Here is a 15,996-nt window from a genome sequence, read left to right as displayed (position 1 = left end):
TGTGATTGGGAGGAACGGCCTGCCCGATCTGAACCCGAGTGGTGCTTTGTTGTTGGACTTCTGTGCTAGTCATGGACTGTCCATAACAAACACCATGTTTGAGCATAGACCCTCCTTAGCTTGCTGCCCCCGCGACCCGGCCCCGGATAAGCGGAAGGAGATGGATGGATGGATGGATGGATGTTTAATTATTATTAAGAAAAGTATTTTTAAAGACTCACATGAAACATATTTTCCCTCAATGACACAACATAATAATGAGAAAAAAGATAAACAATATAAATTCACAGTTTTTCTGTTTGTTTGCATTGTGGCAAAAATCAAACCCAGAAAACAATGGAAAAGAAGAAGTTGTCTGCACACTGACATTTTCAAGCTCACAAAACTTTAATCCAATGTTTTAGCTACAGTCTAAGGTCTACATCAGGAAAACATTGGTCTGAGAAGAAACATGCTCACAGACTCACTATATATAATGTAACATGTTAGCAAACTCTAGCCCATATAGGTGTCATATGTGATGCAAAGGTTATTGCCATTAAAAAGAGAGAAACAACTGTTACAATGTTGAGATTATACATGAGAAGAGACTCAAGTGGTCTCCATTATTTGTTTGTCTGTTTAAAAACTATATGTTACCACGTTTTCGACAAATACATTAATAAACACAAACATCTGCCACTATAGTATAGTATAAAGCATTTATTAAACGTGTATAATATTTATAAATGCTAAAGGATTGTGAAGCACTTATGTCCTTTCTGGTCCACAGTCATTTCTTTGGGATATTTGTGTTTTATCTGGGCAATTGTTTTGGGGTAATGGATGTTGTCTTGTATCAGCTGATACAAGACAACTTGTCTTAACTATAGGTGGAGTTGTTTGCATATATACAAGCCAGTTTTTTGTTCAAATGGGTGTTCATCTGACAAAGACCTTGTAGGTTGAAACATTGCATTGAGTACTCCACTGATTTAGCATTGCACTCCTGCATTGTTGTTGGAATCACAATGGACAGTCAAAAATAATAGATAAAATTCAATGCAGCAGAATCAGAAATACGATCTTTATTTTTTTCTTATCAACACCTGGCACCTACATTACCCACAATGCAAACTGACTGCAAAAAGTCTGGTTGTAGATTGAGGTGTGTAACGATAGCGGCTAATGTAGCCTAACAAAATGTCAAAGTTTAGTAAGCTCACTTCTTTCTATCTCCACACCCCCAGATCTTTTTCATCTTCAAACTTAGGGAAGGGTACGTTCGTAAATAGTCGGTCATTTGGTTATTCAGAACACCACGCTGTCAGAGAAGCAGAGCAAAACTCTGCGCACTGTTTCTGAGGAGACGGAGAAGCAAAGCGCCAAAAGCAGTGAATGTGTGAAAGTTACTTGTGTACCATACTATTTTATTAAATGTTTAGGTAAGCTAACTAGGTTACATTTTCGTTCATTCCTAAGGTTATTTTTTAAAGGTTATTACAGTCCTATGTCTCATTATAATCATTGTCATCCTCACTTCACAACATGCGCTATTTTGTATTACACATATCGATAGGAACATTTTATTTTTATTCACTCACCCTGCCGTTCATTCACATAGAAATAGAGCGCTCTGTTTCCTTGAACAACAGCGCTCTCATTTTAGTGTAGAGCATCAGATCGGATTTACAAACGCACCCAAGCTCCTAAGATCCAACCGATGTTGACTCAAGTGACATCACTTGAGGCAGTTTATCAGATTTCATGCAGCTCCCTCTGGAGCCACAAAAGGCTTTATACACATTTTTCAACATATGCAGTAGAACTCCCCAAGACATGTAAACACATCTCGATGGATGGCGCTCCACTTCAACATTTTTGAGCTTGAATATTTTACTCCATGTCATGACACAAAAAGGATAGCACTGGTGTTCATACTGTAGATGTCACACAGTCCTTCTAAATGCATGAAGAGATTGATAGCTGATCCATTAGGGAGCAGCTAAATATTTAACTATAGACTGTTGATGTTTAATAATAGGGTTTATGATTTTGTGTATCCAAAGAAGTACTGCATGGCTCATGTAGGTAACGCTGCTTTACCTCCAAGAGCAAAACAGAACACATTATCCCTTTGTTGACACGTGATGATTGCATTGTGCGAGAAAATACATTCATTTTACAACCACTTTTTATTTCTATTGGCTGAATGTTCTGCATTACTGGTTTGCCACAGGTCTGCTGTGGAGTGAAGGACATTGCTGATGTAACAGCTAGTGAGGCTGAACACATGGATAATGAACCTATAAAATATTCTGTCGTTGAATGTAGTTCTGGTTAAGAGCTTTATTGTTTCACCCTTTCTGGTTGGAGAAGGCGGGGAGCATTCATCACCTGAAAAAATGCAGGCACAAGGGCCCATCTGCTGTTGATAAATGACCTTATCAAGGTGAAAACAATTGGCCTTTACCTGGAAGAAAACCAGTCAGCAAGTTACCTAAATAGGCAACACTAGGAGGTGAGGTGATTGAGGGTGAATAACAATTAGATATCTGTTTTCTGACATTCTTAATTACTTAATTACTATTCTGTAAGAAATCCTCTTGTACACAGCAAATGTGCTGTTGTTACTGTGGCTTTGTATCATTTACATCTACCTTTAATTGGTATAAATAAGAGCCAGTATGGTTTTCTTGTAAAAATCTACCTTTTGTAATTTATTTTCTTCCATCTAGTTATTCCCATTATGTGTGATTTTTACAATCTTGACCATTGAATTACAGTTACGGTCATTCAGGAATAGCCCCCTATGGCTAACCCATCCACTTGCATTGTAGGTACGTTAATTGCACAGACATAACAGCCTATACATTGTGGAAATTAATCATATAACAAAATAATTCTGATATTACCATTTGACAGACCCATAAATCCATCCTCTACTTTCATCAATACCTGGCGATAACAAGATGATATGGAGCTAAAATTTGTTGGTGGAGTCAAAGGTGGAGCTAATTCCCTGCCTTATTTATACCCACAAACACTAAACACACCTCAGCTCATGCGTGGATGAGGTATTCACTGAGAGGTGAACATTACGTGTTACTGTCAATGCCTTCAGTCATGCGTGTTCTTCCCGTGCTTCGCAGCAGATCCATGGCCACAAGCAGTTTCAAGAAAGTGGGTTAGTTTGAAGGCTCACAGCACTTTACATTAGCTTCTCCTCCGGCTCACCTATATGTCTAATAATATCTATCTCTGAATCATAAAATGGCATTTCCCTGCAAACCAAATAGCAGACACTCTGGGTTTGCCTTTTGCTAGAGAATCCTAATGATTGAGTAAAATAATCCACCCATACTGGTGATCTGATTGGCTGAATGTGTTTACACCTGTGGGACCGTCACTAGTGGGGCTTTGTGAATCTATCACACTTAACATCCACTCTGGCCTGACAAGCAATATATCACCAAATTAGGCAGTTATATGTAGTGGTGGTAGAGGACGTGTGCATGCTGTTATATGATCCATCCATCCATCCATACTGTGTGTGCATCAAGGGCTCCCAATTAATTACGAGAGAGAGAAAGAGAAGGGTGTCTTCTGTGTACCTGCATATTGTTCACGGAGAAACCTCATAACTCAGATTACCTTGTCTTTTTTATGTTTAGTCATAAATCTATAGAGAAAATGTGATCTCTTGGATTTGTTAAAGCACATTAAAACGGATCCTGCAAACGAGTCTCCTAAAAACCTGACATTTTGGAGATGTCCAAGACCAAGACAATGTTTTCACTTGGCAGTGATGAAGAGTGGTTGGATTATGGCACGCAATATCATGCATTTTCACAGAATCAGAAATCCTTTATCAGCTGTAGGAAATGTAAATTATTTTGAAGGTGGAGATGCTGAGATTTATAGTGCCAAAATATACTTTCACGCTGGCAAAATATACACACATACTGTATCGTTGTTCCTCTATAAATCCTTCAAGTGGGAAATAAATATGAAGGTGTAAAAGGGGTTAAGGGATTAAAATGTAAATAGCAATTTCAAATAATCAGACATCAAGTGATTTAGTTTGATAAAGAAGGAACATGGTTAACAGAGAGATTAATATAATTAAGTCTTAAACAAGGTAGGATGTAATTAAACAGTTTTAAACAATATTGAAGGCTAACGGTGAGTAAACTGATTTAAAAAAGTGCACAGATTGTGACTTTAGTTTTAGTTACTTCGTTTGATTGGTTGCTGTGGTTACCAGTCAGTGTCACCTACCGTAATTGGTCGTAGGTCAGGAAGACACATGCAGAGGGAAGGAAAAAGAGAGAAAGGTCGAGTAAATGATGGAAAAATAGTAGCACTAGGCACCAACATGCATAACAATACCTGGTCCAAGTGGATTGGTAGCAACGGTTAGCAGCAGTTTCTTAAAGTTAGCTTTTGTGAAAATTTAATTAAAAAATGAAGGAATGGAGTGTGAGCTTGTACCCCGACTTTATGTATTTTTGCTCTGTTGGAGATAAGCAATTTTTGTCGGCCGTATTGCATGCCAGTAACGCCCTGGCCTGCAACTTTCCTTAATCTTTCTTATTAATATGTGTGTGAGTATTTTTTATTTGGAGGCTATTTGAGCTAAGTTTTCTAGAGGAAGTAGTGCTTATAGGGCTGAAAAATAGGGATTTTGCCAATTCCATTCTGAATATTGTTTACAGGTAATTGATTTTATTTAAGTTTGAGGTAATTTGTTTACTATTATTTTTTAAGGCTAACTATTTGTTTGTAAAAACTTTAGTCAAATTTGGGATATTTGTGTTTTTGTTTTCTAAATGTTATTTTTACATTTTGAAAAGCAGTCAGTAAACTGTTACACCTTTTCATTTCAAATACTTGTTTGGGGTCAGTTATTTCAAATAGAGCATAGTCCACTTGAATAGATCCACTGGTAAGTCTGACAGTTTTCTAGGGTATGGTATTATTAGTTTTACCCAAATCAGCTAAACCTTCGCGGCACCTACTTTGGTAAAACTAAACTCAAACAGTCTTAAATTGTATTCCGCAACTTTTGTATTATATTTCATGTTGGGGTGCCACAAATATAGATATTTGTAATAAAAATGCATGTATGATTGAGTGCTTTCAATTAACATGTTTAAAGGAACAGTTTGACAGAAATAAGCCTCTACACTGTCTTTCAGAGCGTTAAATATAAAATGTTTATTCCACTACAATGTCTCTGCCGCCCACTACTGTGATTGACTTGTAATACAATTTATATAAGCGCTTTAGAGGTGCTGGTAGGTGGATTTGTTACTTTTTTAAGTATTTTCCCATGTTCTCAGTCTTTATGATTGACAAAGCTATAGCTGCTATAATATCTGATGGACAGATATGAGAGTGGTATCCTTCTTCTAACTTGACAGGCTGTTTAAACATACCGAGATGTTATTCCAAAAATATACCTATTGTAGGAATATTCTGTAAATTGTTACCCTGGGTCTTCTCCCCATAGTTGTGCTAACTTTGACTGAGTCATGCTAACTTTGCACTCATCAATATTGTTGTTGAGATTCAGGAAATGTTTCTCAACAACGTAGAGCGGCAAGCAGCGCAAGTCTTCTAAATCTTTCCAGATGAGCTTAAGTTTTACTTTAATCATTTCTAATGGTTAAACTACCTGGTTGTGAGTCGCTGACAAACAATTTGAACTCAGTATTTTAAATACTGGAATTTTCTTTTTAAGGGACAAATACTTTCCATAAAGCAACAAAACATCCAAAAAGAACCAATCTCAACCAAGCCTAATTTGCTACCTATAACAAATTCCCTGCCAATACTTGTGCTTTCCATTACTGAGACTTAAAAGGCTCACAAAGTAAGACAGAAAACTGTTTTCTATTAAGGAGCTGGTGGGAGTTGGTTGTCTTGTTCTTGGCTGACATTTGTGCTGAACTTGAGATGCCCCTGCTCAGAGGTCAAGCTCACTAAACTTGATTCAGTTCATGTAAAAGGCAGAGTGCAGAGACCTCTACAACAGAGAAGAGGGCATTTCAACACAAGGTCATTTTACTTCTCTGTATATTACCTTCTCTAGCACTGTCTCAAATAAATTTGCATTTAGTGATACATTAGTTTCGTATAAAAATAAGTAATCGTTCACATGCAGTCACACACAAGTCACTTTTTGAGTCATAGCTATTTGGCTGCACCAATGGGCCATTTTGTCAGAAGTACATTTCCTGCAATAACAAAGCAACATGTACATGAATAAAAACATCACACATAGATGGATTTCTATTTCATGAAGAGCCTCGAAGAATATAAATTAGGTTTTTACCTCACCTCAGGGATAATTTACATATTGTCTATTAACCTTTTGATATTAAGCATGAGAAGGTGCATTGAGATGGAAACACGACTAGCATGTTTGTAATTTCCCATTTTCACAAGCAATAACAAAATGTCACTGAAGAGAGATTAGCATGAAATTTGCCTGACCCTAATTCAGCCTTTTTTCCTTGTCTACAAACCCCCGAGCTTCTTGTCACTCTAATAAGCAAATTTCTCCTCACGTACCCCCTCTTACCTCGACCCCGCTTTAAAACAAGCTTCCTGCTCATGTCACTCATTTTATCACAGGTTTAGTGTTTAAGTTCAGGATCAGGAATGATTTACCTTGAGTATGCTAATGTTAACCTTAAACATCCATCCATCTTCCGTAACCGCTTATCCAGTTAAGGGTCGCGGGGGTGCTGGAGCCGATCCCAGCTGTCAATGGGCGAAGGCAGGGTACACCCTGGACAGGTCGCCAGCCTATCACAGGGCTGACACATAGAGACAGACAACCATTCACGCTCACATTCACACCTACGGGCAATTTCAGAGTCATCAATTAACCTAACCTGCATGTCTTTGGACTGTGGGAGGAAGCCGGAGAACCCGGAGAGAACCCACGCTGACACGGGGAGAACATGCAAACTCCACACAGAAGGTTGTCTAGCCCGGGAATTGAACCCAGGCCCCTCTTGCTGTGAGGCGACAGTGCTAACCACTACACCACCGTGCAGCTGTTAACCTTAAACATTCACCACCAAACTTTTTGTTTCTTTATCCGTTTTCGTAATAGGACAGGGTGGGTAAGAGAGGCCCTAAAGCTGTCAAACAATTCCTGGGATGAAAGAAAAGAGTGACATTTCTTTCTCTTCTCAGTACAAGACGTTGATCAATGTGTCAAAACAATGCTTCAAGGTGACCATTGCCAATCATATCTTCTCCTTCAAGAAAATCCAGTTCTCCCCAGCTCAGGCAGAAATCAATAATACTGCCCTACAAAGCCAAAATGCAGCAACACTTTTAGTCAAAATTAAGTTGAGACCACAATCTGACTGGTTGACATTTATTTTGCCATCGGTCTATCAAGATTTTTTCATGCCATAGAAATGTATGAATTCAAAGAAAGAATCATGTCAGATATGTAGATGCAACAAAACACAGCTAAAACCCAAACCAATTACAGTTAAAGCAACAGAGCCAAATTAATTTACTCACTTTTCCCCTCAAACTGGATCCTGAAGTTGAAATATATCACTTCTGGGTAACCATCATGGTAGTTTAGTTTTTTTTCTAAAAATTAAACAAGACAGCAGATAAATCCCATAGCAGCCAGACTAATTTATTTAAATATAAAAAGGCAATTAACCTCATCTCAGCCTCTGACTCTGATGTTCCAAATTTGGTGTGTTTTAAGCTACATTTAATTTACAATTAAATACATTCACATGTTAAATAAAGATCGATGTGTAAATTGTTTAATTATAAACTGTACCTCTTATCAATTACCTTAAACTGATGGATTTATTGACATAGTTTCCACTTACTGTAATTGTTCTATTTTTATTGAAATAAAATTCTCGGTGGCAAACTTTTTTTCATTGAAAGAAATCCATAAATGATTTTGTTGTGTCCAATGCAGGAAAAAAATCAATTATATGGCAGCTGTTGAAGTTTTTTTGCATTTGATTCCCCTTTTGTAATTGTGCAGTGAGATTCATTTAAAACTCCTGCAGCTATACCATAAAAACAGAATGGACTATTGGGAAATCATTAAATGAAGCATGAATTATAGCTTTCAGTGTGAGATCATATGGACATTTTGCATCTATTGAGGCAAACGTAGCTGCATGGATTCACAGCCGCATTACATCTGGAGTTCAAACTGTGGTGACTGTGACTGAACCAGAGACTCCACAACCAACCCCCCCTACACACCCAAAGCGTCCATACCACCACCAACAATTGTTTTCATTGTAATATAAAAAGATTATGATATCAGTGTCTTTGGTGGGTGTGCCATAAAATCAGTCTGGTTTATTAACTATCCATCAATAGCTGCGTATACAGGTCAACTTCCTCCCATTCCCAAAGTCCAAAAATTCATCCCTACCAGATGCCACAACATCCTAAATTTCGTGTCTCACTTTGGAGGTGCAGGTCACCCCATATTAGAATGAGGCGAGCTCACCTTGCAGAGAAAACTCATTCCAGCCCAATTAACCGGCAGGGGTGGTGTCCTGGGGGGTCAGAGGTGTTACCAGCCTCACTGAAATCCAAACTGGCCGACCCTGGCGCTCCTCCATAACACATTTTCTGACTATGACTGGTGACTACTTAATCAATTTTGTCATTACTTAAAAAGGCAGGTGGGCCAAGAAGAAATGACCTAAAATTGAGTAGAAGCACTGATGTATTAAGAGAACTGGATACAGCATTGGCAGCAGGCTCCTGTTCATTCCTATGAAGGTTGCTCAGTGGCAACATAAAGCAAAAATGGCTTGGAGTGATACAATTCTGGATTTGGCTATTAGTGCATTTTACAAATTGTTGGACCTAATGATTTAAATAAGGGCTATTAAACTAGTCATACTGGGAAGTTGATGCGTTGATGTGTGTGACTCCTTCTGTGACGCCTGATTGAATTGTTCCTGTCATTATCCCAACCTCATGGTAAACCAAGAGCTTTGACAACCCCCCAAGAAAACGCGGTTTAAATGTTCATTGAAAGGTTACGATGTAGGGAACCGTTATTTCCGGTTCTTGGTTTTCTGCAGTTTTCCATAAATGAGAAATTCCACGTTTGCCGTTTCATCTTTCGGAATTTAAATGCGTGGAGAAAGCTGAGCATCTTCAGACAAAGCAAGAGCCCTCTGCTCTCAGTAAAGCCGCCCTGACATGATTAAAAATGTCTGATCCACTTACTCTCAAAGTAAACACACAAACAGGCGAATGCACACAGGAACAAAAGTGCAGATAACCTTCATGGCATTAGATGTTGTATATATGTTTCATTGTCTGCTTTGATGTAAAAATATGAGGGTTTAACATCAGTCAAGAACCAGAGCAACATGACAGTGATACATGTGTCGGCCTGCGGCTGATGTAGCTTTGACAGGTTTATATTCTGCAGTGGATTTAGACATGGTTTCTGTGCTGCAGGGGGCTGTAAACAGGTGCGGATTAATATGCCAGGACACATATGCATCCCTGATAGGCTGTCAATTGACCTGACCTCCTTCTCTGCTGCTCACCCTCTTTGTTCCCTTGCCATGCAATGCTGTTTCTCCAGGTTCATCAAACTATTTTTCCATCTTCTCCTCCCTCCATGTCTGTCTCTCACTCTGCCTCCCTCCCACTCCCGCCCTCTATCACTGTCTCTCATGCTGCTTTACTCCATTTCCACCAGATGAAATGAACCCTGCCCATGGGGAACATGACAAACAGGCTCCATTTCAATGGAGACCAGGAGTCACGGTTCCATCTTCTTTCTACCAGCATGGGAACGCAGCCTTTTAACTTCACTTCAGCTCGGTCAGCTGGAGGGAAACCCTCCTGGGCATCTACACATCCCCATCTTAGGCAGAACAAAGACATGAGTGATTAATCTTTACTTCCACCTGTCAACTATAGAGAGCTTTGGATGTAATTTCTCACAAGACCATGGGCCTTTTAAGCTCTGATTGCATGTGACATCTTTAATAGGTCATTTTAAGACTGATCTTAAATCTGCCTTAATCTCATATTCCATCACATGTATGATATGCAGATATCTCCTCAGGAGAGAGATACGACTTCAGTCATCAGCGTCTTTTCAGAGCTGCAGCCTTTCAATATTTAATCTAATAAGTGATTGTTGTTCTCTACCTGCACGGTTGACACCCCCCCCCATTATGATTTGTCCTTGTACAACATTATCATACGAGCCTTTAATGTTCACTGCTGTATGTCTATTGATAAAAGTTTGATGTGATTTTGAGACCTATAAGTGAGTTTAGGGTCATGTTGCATGCACATGGATACATTTAGATGAAACTTGTGTTTAGTGAGACAAGTCAAAACTGACATGGCTTAAATGATTAGTTAAACTGTTTTCTGTTTTGCTCCTCTCCCCGTATGTATATACATGGTATGCATCTTAGACCACTAGTTCATAGGGACAATCTGTTTTTATTCTGTTCCTCCTCCAAAATTTAAAGAACAAGTGATTGTGAGGGGGTGTTGTTAATGGCAGGACCTACATAGTTGTCATTTTGAAGTTGTTAGCTGTCAACAAAACGGAGTATATTGCATTCATTATTTACACTGAGACTACCTGCATAAAGAGTCGTTTTCAGCTACTTTCCATTAAAGTAAAGAGGGCATTTTAGGAAGGAATTTATTGTTTACTGAGTCAGACAGTCATTTAAAGAGCAGGTTTAAGAGTGTTCACTACAGATTAAATACTCTTTCGATAGTTTTGATCATTTTCCAAAACAAAGCGTGGTGTGTATGACACACTCCAGAGAATATTCTGTTTCCATTTAATTTATGTTTGGTATTAAAATCAGCCATTAGACTTCAAAGTTGCACACAGTTGTAATCCATCACAATCACCATCATGTCAGAATTGTTTTCATAGTCGTGCATTACCTCACAAAAATAATGTAACACTGACAAAATGTTCACTTGAATCATAGGATGTTGTGATCAGTGCTTTTTTTTTACACCTTAGTGAAATATGTGGAGGGTTGGTGGGGGAAGACATTTTGAGTTTTGATGATGGTCCCTTGAGTTTGATCATAGCTTTTACAACACCTGTGACAATCATTTCACCATCAAAATGGATGATTTCAATGCAGACATGGTACTTTGTTGCATGTTACTCCCCCCTCTCCCTTTCTTTATTTTCTGTTAACGATTACCAACTCTCTACAAAAGGACAAAAATGCAGGAAGAGAGGACTGATGTATTTTATATTGTTCACACACACTCATATGTGCATCAATAATCACCAGATTTCCATTAGCAAAATATACTGTATAGAGAGAAATAAATACTGACATGCATTGCTTCAGGTTCCTGACAACTTCATCCTTTTGAGCATGTACTTTCCGATTTTCACTTCACATAATCCATCCACTGAAATTCATTTATTCAACAGAAATAAATGATTTGCACATTTTCCTAAAATAGGTCCTTTTATCAAGTGTTTAGAAAAGGGAGTGGGTCATGCGTTTTAGTCAAAAGTAGCTTGGGAAATAAGAGGTTTATCCTGAATGAGTTATTTGTGCATCTGCAGAGCATGAACATACTTTTCCTCCTCCCTGACTTCAAACAGTTATGGCATTGCCTCCTGCGAGGACAGTTGGACGTGAATGGGGAGCTATTAAACCTTCTGTGATGCGCTCTAATGCTGGATAGAATACTACTGACTTTGCAGAGCAGGGCTTTAGACAGGATTTTAAAGACACTGAAGTCATGAATCACCCCAGTTCACCCTCTAGCCCTAAATTTACCGTTAAGTGAATAAATGTAATATGAAATATCAAAATAATTAAGTTTATTCCCTGTACATATGAAGTACTAAATGTTGTTTCAACCCCTACTCTGAACTGTCAGAAATACAAGTCCAGGGTAAGGTACTAATATTGATGACTACTGGACTACTGTTAGGATACTCCAATAAAAAATAATCACATTCAGTTAGGACACAGACACCTTATTCTCTTTAGACACAGTCTCGTTCACAATAAATACCTGATTAAACTAGGTGGTCACAGGGGGCCACCTAAAGGGGATATTTGGTGGCCACAACTTATTGTGGCCACAGGCCATAGTTAATGGTTCAATCCACTTGCTCTGCATGACCTTGACATTCCTGGGGGACTGGGCAAGATAGTGGAAGTGCCTGCCAAACATAAACACATTATTTTAATTTCCCTTGAATGCAGAAATCTCAGCCTCCAAATATCAGATATGTTACTGGCACTGTAAACATTACAACCTGATGGTTATCAATGAATACATTTAGCCAGAACTGACCTTTCCGATGTCCACACAGCATCAGTATGTGTCTACATGAGTGTTAACGGGTTCAAAGGCATCACAAGCTTAGTGGTATTATTCTCACGGCTACTACATTTATGAACAGATCTTAGTCACGGATGGTCGACGACTAAGGACATCCTGTCGTTTGAACTGCAGTACCAGGTCACAGGGTTGATGTTGGCACAGGCCCTTAGACTTCACATTGGCAATGGCACTTTCACTGCTGCAGGTCTAGTAGAGTGGATCACACCAATAATCAGCCCAGAGTGGATTTGCAACGACAAACATGACTCTAATATTAGACTGTAGCCCTGAGGCACTCGTCTTTCTCAGTTCTCCAAGGGAAGGTTAAGAGCTGGGTTCTCACTGTAAATGAATAGAGGGCTTCAGATTAGTTTGGATTTTTTTGAGGTATGCCTATATAATGTACACGATAATATAATCAAATACATTTCATATGTGATTTAAAAGTAGCTTTAGCACACCAAATTGCTTGAATTTCAATAGAGTCAAAAGCTGGGATGGCAGTTACTGCTACTTCACGTTGGCTTTGTAAGGGCAACCCTGATTTATTTGTAGAATACAATTACAAATGACATGGCTGACAATCAGAGATTCATGCTTTTTTATTTCTGATTTACATTTGTGATTGCATAAGCAGTAGAGTCCCCACCTGCTGGCAGCAGAATAAAGTGAGACTTTAGTGGTACTTTCCTTCCTAAAAAGGATTTGTCAAAAAATGTATATAGATAATGAAACATTGGGGGCAACATTTCATTCATTTGAACAACACTTTTAAGATTCATTGGATCAAGAAGTTGTTAAAAAAAAAAATCCAAATTTATTGTATAATTGTAATTCTAATCATATATTCTCAGAAATTAGTGGATTCAAATTTCTATTGTTGGGCAATTATATTGAAAATAGTCCTTGTCGTGTTTCTTATTCCACCATTCTTTATGGAACAATAGATATACTTTACAAAGCAGATCCATATTTGTCAAGGAATGGTTCAAAAATAACATTGTTTGGGCGCATCAATGATTCAAAAGTAATGGCATTTTATTTATTCATAAGGAATTTCTTCAGCAATATCAGATACCTGTTTCTCCATAGTATTTGATGCTATCCTATCTGGTGTGTCTGTGCTGAAAACAAAAAAAGTTATAAAAACTTTGAAACTGGGCTCACAGTTTAATTTATGTTGACCCCTGGCATGTTTTATTTGATCTAGTTCTAATTTATTTAGTTTTTTTTGGGTTATCCCAAAATCCCATTGGATTCATGATTGAACACCTCTGTGCCCACCAGGGACATTGTTATAAACCAAACCACTGGTTAAAATGGTTTTTCAGGGGAAAAGAAGCCTAACTGCTAATTCAACTGCTAGCTTGTCAGAGAGTACAGAGGGGATGGTCAAGAATGAACTCTCAGGATCTCAAGCATATTTCTGAGTGGATGACCAAGCATAAAAACAAAGTAAATTGGGGCTTGTAGCTGACATTACCCAAACTGACATGGCATACAACAGGTAATTTAGCAAAGAAGTTATAACAGCAAATTGAAGAACAGGTGTGTGCCCAGTGGATTTTAACATATGTTTAACTATGTGTGGAAAGGTGTAGTAGCGCATTATATCAAATAGTATTATTGTGTAATTTTCTGGTTTTTCATCTGTTTAAAACAGTTAAAACGTAACTGCACACATAGATACGGCAATAGATATATTACAGATATAAGAGCAGCGGTGTCTTTTGCTGTGGCCAGACTCTGCCAGCCAGAAACACCTAGCCTCCCGAATGAGATAACCCCTTCTGACAGATTGCAAGTACCATTTTCCCTCTGTTGCATAATTTAAACTGACCCCTCTAATTGGACAGTGATTCAAGTCATCAGCCAGCGGGAGAAGGTCAAACTTGTCCGAGCAAAATCCTGTTTAAGACTGACAGGGATTTGTTTATCTTGGGAAAAATAGTGACTCATGAATATACAGTGAATCAGAGGATACATTATTAAGACTCAGCTACACGATTAGGCTGCTTTTATGCATAAATGATGCTAAAATTCAACAAGGATGTTGCATTAGTGTCATCTTATTTTAGACTTAAACTTGATAATAATGCTTAGGGGTGAATGTCAAATGTATTCTTAATCCTCACCCTGAGCCAAAAATCTTTGACTTAGCTTGACCAAGACCTGATCTTTGAATCTGACCCTAATGCTGAAGGATTTGGTTTAGGGTCACCTCCTAGAACGGTCGGGTTAGATTATTTGAAAATGTAACTAAAGCTTTAAATATTATATTTTGATCAACCCTTTTCAAATTCAACTGAAATGAATGTCCATGTGTTTTCTTTTTTTCTTCTTTTTTTTTTTTACTTCTAACTTTGCATTCATTTTGCTTAATGAATGCAAAGTAATAAGTACTGTAGTGAGTTTTTGGCCATGAGTGGAGCTGTAGAGCATCAAGGTTATATTCTACCAACTTCAGAAGACAGTAATTACCCTGACCTCTGAGCAAGCATTGGAGAGAGGTGAGCAAAATGTATCCTTCAGTTATCAACACAGTATCACACATAGATAATGAATATGAACCCGTGAAATATAACCACATAAACTTGAATTCAGTGCATGGGTAGGTGACTGGTTTTAAAGATAAACTGTAGGAATTGAGATAATTGTTTTTGCAAGAGGATTGGTTAACTTATTATTATTACAAACAGGTTGGCAGGAGCACGTTGAAAACTGTTTTTTCAAGTGGCCAAAAAACTGAATACTACTTCAAATTGTGTCACTACAATCATTAGTTAAAGGTTCAGATTACTGTGTCAGAAAAAAGCTTGGGGGGATTAGTTTGCTCTTGAAGAGGCTTATTTACTGAAGCAAATTGTTAACAACTAACAAGGGCAGCTAATCCTCTTCACAGAACGAGGCGAGGGTGGAGAATAACAACATGGAGCCTTTAGGCCCTGACACACTTTAACAGGAGAGGCCAAACATGCTTCCACTGTCTCTACTCGCTTCTGTCAGCACAGCTATCACCTTCAGCACCCAAACCTGCAGAGAGGATAAGAAGACATGTAAAGGAACAGAGACTATCCTGATCCTGCTTTTTCTTTCTGTGACGCAACATTAGAATATATCTTTATATATGGGAAAATGTGGAATAAGAGAGAATCAAAAAGACACCTCAGGGAGTGCAGATGGGTTCATTGGTTCGTCCATCTCACAGAAAACAGTACAGATAACAGAGAAGAAGGATCAAACGGGTGCATCTCCAACAGACAGCAAGCAGGAGAAAAAGGGCAGGGTTAGATTTAGATACCGCAAGAGAAGAGGCCCGAACTTGGTCGTGCAGCTCGAGTAGGAATGAGGCACATTGTTGGACTGGAAGCTGGGTGAACAATGCAGAACAAAACTGCAACCCTGACATCACTTGGCACCCAAAATTGCTGGCCTGAGAGGCAGGGATTTGCTGTGCGCACCCAGGAAGGAGGAATTTAAACTGAGAGAGAGAGAGAGAAGGGTAAGAGCTCGGCAGTCAGTGATATGTAGAGGCCGATAAGAACACACAAAGTGTTTGGGTGATTAACTCGGGGCACTGTGGGAAGTAGTTATCTGGTCTATGCTGGTTGGCTGATCCCCAAGTTTGTT

This window comes from Anoplopoma fimbria, chromosome 15 (genome assembly GCF_027596085.1).
Source record: "Anoplopoma fimbria isolate UVic2021 breed Golden Eagle Sablefish chromosome 15, Afim_UVic_2022, whole genome shotgun sequence".
NCBI classification, from domain to species: domain Eukaryota; kingdom Metazoa; phylum Chordata; class Actinopteri; order Perciformes; family Anoplopomatidae; genus Anoplopoma; species Anoplopoma fimbria.
Note: the sequence above shows the minus strand (reverse complement) of the source record.